We start from the raw sequence: 5,383 nt of genomic DNA, 5'->3' as shown, positions 1-5,383 counted from the left end.
GGAGAGAACCAACAAAAGTAACAGTAACATTTACTAAGCCTTTACTATGTGCCAGGCACCAGAGTAAATACTTAAAATTCAGTCTCTCATTGAATCCTGGCATCAGTTTATGAGAGGGTATTATTGTGGGTGCTCAGTGGCTTCAGTCGTGTCCGAGTCTTTGCGACCCCATGGAGTGTAGCACACCAGGCTCCTCTGTTCATGGGATTCTCCAGTCAAGAATACTGGAGTGGGCTGTCATGCCCTCCTCCAGGGGATTTTCCCCACCCAGGGATGGAACCCAATGATGTCTTCTTCACTGGCAAGTGGGTTATTAACCACTAGCGCCACCTGGTCATTATCTTCATTTTACAGACAAATATCTGAGACCTAACTGGTCCCCTGAATGTGCCTTGGTTCCCTTCCAATCCAATGTTTGCACCTGCCAGAGCAATCTTTTCAAACTGCAAATGTGGTCATCTCAGATCCCTGATTAGAGCACCACAAAAGGTTTCCTATTGCTGTTAAAGACTCACATTCTTGCCTGGTCTGCACCCACCTGTATCTGCACTCTGTACTTCAACCTCATGAATTTTCTTTCCTGCAGTTCCTTGGAGGAGCCATGCTCTCCTGCCAAACAGCTTACTTTTGAATATCCTGTTCCTTCTGCATGGAATGACCCCTCCTACCTTGTGCAGTAAACAGACCCAGTTCCACTATCACTTTTTTTAGGAAAGCCTTTTCTGACCTCCCAGAGAGAATGCACTCTTGCTAATTATAAACTATGCATCTCTCCTGGATATTTTTTTTTTTTTTGGTGGTTGAGGTGGGGATATTATTGGTTGTTTGGTGAATATTTACCTCCTTCATTAACTATAAGCTCCAAGAAGGCAACTGAGTCCATTTTTGCTTACCTTTGAATCCCTAGCTCACAGAAAGTGCTCAATAAACACTAGTGTAAGTACAGCAAAAACTTCAAGTCTTGTCCAAGTAAAGCTACTGGTAGAGCTGGGATTTTAACCCCAGACTGTCTGCCCCAGAACCTGTGCTGAACTTCCCAGATCCAGAAGGGCTGGGTTTGATCTCCTGCTTCTTTCCTCAGTTCCTGCCATTAGCACTTGCCCTAGACTCAGAGTTCACACACTTCTGCAGGGAAATAAATCCAGAAGGGCAGAAGGCTGCTTACCTGGCCTCAGGGAGGCCCCAGGGATTCCCTGTCCCTCAACATACACATTGAACGCACAGTCTCCTAGAGGGGCGATGGGATTGCAGCTCACCTTCCAGCCCCCTGGCACTCTGCCAGCAGTAAACAACAGTGGCTGCCCTGGTCCCTTCTGTCCTGTTTCCTGGATCCCTGCCTGGTCACTTCTCCAAGCCTGAGTCGCCCAGGCAACAGTGAAAGACAGCCTGGCCTTGTCTCTCCAGGACAGGTGCCTCTGAGCTCAGTAAACCATTAGGACAGATCCGACAATGAGGGCCCCTGGGGCTCCGGCCAGAACAGCTACTTTCCTGTGAGAGGAAGCCAGGCAGGCAGATTCCAACTCCCCATCCGCCGGCAGCTCAGCTCAGTCTTGCAGCCTTTTGTTGAGGATGTCCTGACAGAAGAAAGGCCCTCCTTTCAACACTAGATTCCCTCCACACCCCTACCCAAAAAAACCAGGAGCTGAATGTCTCCAGTTGAATTGGAATTTGTCCATATCAAGTGTTATGGGAAAGTAAATAGGGCCTTGGCTGGAGCTGAGAATCTTTTTGTGAATGCAGAGCTCTTTGCTGTGGTAGGGTTTGTGTTCTGCAGTTGGATCTATGGCCACCACGATGATTGGTCACCTCGTGTCTCAGAGATCTTCCTCAGACACCATCACTGCTCTTAAGCATGGGTCAAGGTAGAAGACCAACCCCACCCCCTGCAAATACCCTATGAGTTTCTGAAGACTGCAGACCTCTTGGTAGTTTATCCCATCTCAGTTTCTACATCGGTAAAACGGAGGCAGTAAGACTGCTTATAAAATTGGAGTTTGTAAACTCTGGGAGGCTATACCAACAGGAAAGATTATTATTAATTCTCCATTTGATAACCTCCCCTGTCCCACTAACACAGCTGGGAAAAGTATAATGTAGTTGTTAAAAGGGAAGTTTCTTGAGTCTGGTGCACTAGGTTTGAATCTCTGCTCTGCTACTCACTAGTATGCAACAAGATACTTCACCACTCTGAGTTTCAGCTCCTGGTCTAGAAAATGGTGCTGGTGATATATTTACCTCTGAGGGATGCTGTGAAGATTATATGCAATAATCATACACATAGCACATTGTGGCAAGTAGGAAGGGCTCAGCAGAAGGCAGCTACCATCATTACCTGAGACAGTCTCAGGATTGCCAAGCCTAAGAATGGGCTCTGACCTGTGCTTCCTCCCTACACACCTGAGTATTTTGCCCCCTCCCTGGAACTGAGGCCTGCTGGGGCAGGAGTTGGCCCCCTCTCTTCCTTGCTCGGGTGCCTCTGAATTCTGCATTTACCATGTCAAGTAGCTCTGTTCTAAAATCCTCTACATCCTACATGGGTTGTTATAGAGAATCTGTCCTTGAAAATTATGCTCAACAAGCTAATGCTGTTTCAGTTAGGATTTTATTCATGTTCTTCTTATTATAAGTGACAGGAAACCTAGTTGAAAACTTCTTAAGTGAAAATGAAAATTTTGCTCCTAAAACGAACACAATATTGTAAATCAACTATACTTCTTCTTTTTTTTTTCAAAGAAGGAAAACTTCTTGTCCCCTTAATGTAAAAATGCAGGGACTTCCCTGGTGGTCCAGTGATTAAGCTTCCGCGCTTCCAGTGGAGGGGGCAAGGCTTTGATATCTGTTTGGGGAACTAAGATCCTACATGTCACACAAGCAAAAAAATAAATAAAAGTAAGATTAAAATAAAATGTAGGGATTTCAGGCATGGCTGAATCCAGAGGCTCAAACATCATCGCTGTGTTTCAGCTCTGAGCTGATGCCACTGGAGGCAGGTTCGTCTAGTATGATGGCTGTCAGCAGCTCCAGGCTTACCATCTGTCCACCTAGAAACTCTCCTTTGGGTCTGCAGGTAACAGGGGGACCTTGGAGGATGGTCTACAGGATGAGTACTGGGGGTGGAAGGCCAGAAAAGTAGATGAGAAGAGAAGAGGAAAAAGGAGAGACGGTCAAGGAATTTTCATCCCCCTTCCTTTCCCACCTATGCATATTTCGCTCTGACTTTGCCCTTGGACACACCCTGAAAGTAATGGTCACTGTCTGCATCTCCCTTCACTCCCCATCTCCACCGTTGTAACTGCAGGATCCCCTTCCTCCTCTAGCGTCCTCAGCACCACCCCCAAATCCCTCTGGCAGGAAGATTCTTCAAACAGCTGTCCACTGCAGGTGTTGTATGCCTACCAGTATCTCTGGCTACGTGGTGCCTGCCAGTTGGCATCCAGCCCTGAAGACTGTGTCAACTTTGGCAGGTTACTGCAAAAACAAGCGTTATTTCTGTCTTCTTCCTTCAGGGTTATTGCCAACATCACCACAGCCTCATTAAGCAGGGCTGATGGCAGCCCTGCCAGCGTTTTCCAAAGTTGGCTGGGCCTTTTGGATCCATTCCTGTCAGCGACGATTTTGTCTCATTTCCTGGGATGAGGACAGGCTGTGACCTCAAATAAGACAGCAAAAGAGGGGAGGATGAGGTAGGGGAAAATCTCAGTACCTCAAGCATCTGGTGGAAAGAGGCTTGCTTGGCGTCTTCTGCTCCTTGCTTGCTATGGGACCTCAGCCAAGTTACTGCAGCTCTCTGAGCCTCAGTTCATCCATCTGGCCAGGCTCTGTGTGGATTTAATAGTAAAGCACAGGGCCTGGAACAAAGTGAGCCTTCAATAAATATGAGTCCTGTTCTACTTTCCTTCCTTTGCCCAACACAAGTAGAGAACCTGGAGAAAGGGCGCCCTTCATAGGCCAGGGGAGAATTTTTCCATCTGGAAACACCTATGAAGATGGGGCTTCCCAGGTGGCGCTAGTGGTAAAGAACCTGCCTGTCAATACAAGAGATGTGGGTTCGATCCCTGGGTTGGGAAGATCCCCTGAGGGAGGACATGGCAACCCACTCCAGTATTCTTGCCTGGAGAATCCCATGAACATAGGAGCCTGGCCGGCTATGATCCACAGGGTCGCTAAGAGCTGGACATGACTGAAGTGACTTAGCATGTATGCACACACTGTGAAGATGGCAAGCTTCTCAGAATGCAGCACAAACTTGGCTTGACATGCTGTATCCAGATCTTTTTCTGTCACCCCTGTCCAGGGTGAGAGGGCCTACCAGGCTGCTCAGCACACACTGGTTACTTCTGTCTACCTCAGGAGCATGAAGGCCACCACCACCTTCCACCTAAGTAACTAAGCATGCTGCTTGGGTGTGACAGTGGCAGGCCAGTGGCCCTCGCTGGACAAGCTCTGGGTTTTGGGGCAATGGCAGCAGAGAGGCCAAGGGCTCCATGCTTGGGCATGCAGACATCTACACACCACACACACTCACACGGCATTCACTGACCTATTTTCATGCAGCTCTGCACTGCCTGGGGAGATAAGTCCTTGTGATTATTTTTTTTAAGTTTTTATTTGGAAACAATTTCAAACTTACCAAAGCTTGCAAAAATGAAAACAATACAAAGAACGCCTGTATATCCTTTAACCAGATCATTAACATTTTACTCCATTGGTTATATCAATACACATGTCCACACACATACAAACACACACCCAAGCAAAAAAATTTTTCTGAACCATTTGAGGAAAAATTACATCCATTATGACCCTTTACCACTGAGATTTCATTATGTATTTCCTAGGAATACAGATTTTTCTTATGTATAATTCAGTACAAATACAAACCTGATACATTTTCATTGGTACAATAATTTTATTATTGTTCTTGTTTCAGTTTTTTCAATTGACCTAATGATGTTCTTTTTGACATATTCCTCTAGTACAGGATCCAGGCTAGGGTCAGGAGTTGAACTTGTCATGTCTCTTTAGCCTCCTTTAGTCTGGAACATGTCCACAATTTTCTTTGTCTTTTATGACACTGATATTTTTGAAGAATACAGTCCTCCATCTTCTTATTAAATAACTGTTTTCTAGAGACATTAATCATACACCATACAATGTATCACTTAAAGTGTATGATTCAATGATTTTTAATATATTCACAGAGCTGAGCAACCATCATTACATTCAATTTTAGAACATATTCATCATCCCAAAGGAACTATGTGCCTATTAGCAGTCATTCCTCATTTCCTCCCAACCTCTCCAGCCCTAGGCATCCTGTCATCTACAAGTACTGTCTCTATGGATTTACTTATTCTGGACACTTCATATAACTACAACACAA

Source organism: Giraffa tippelskirchi, chromosome 11 (assembly GCF_054371585.1).
Source record: "Giraffa tippelskirchi isolate mGirTip1 chromosome 11, T2T-mGirTip1v1.2.pri, whole genome shotgun sequence".
NCBI lineage: Eukaryota > Metazoa > Chordata > Mammalia > Artiodactyla > Giraffidae > Giraffa > Giraffa tippelskirchi.
The sequence above is the reverse complement of the archived record's forward strand: the minus strand, read 5'-3'. Positions refer to the sequence as shown.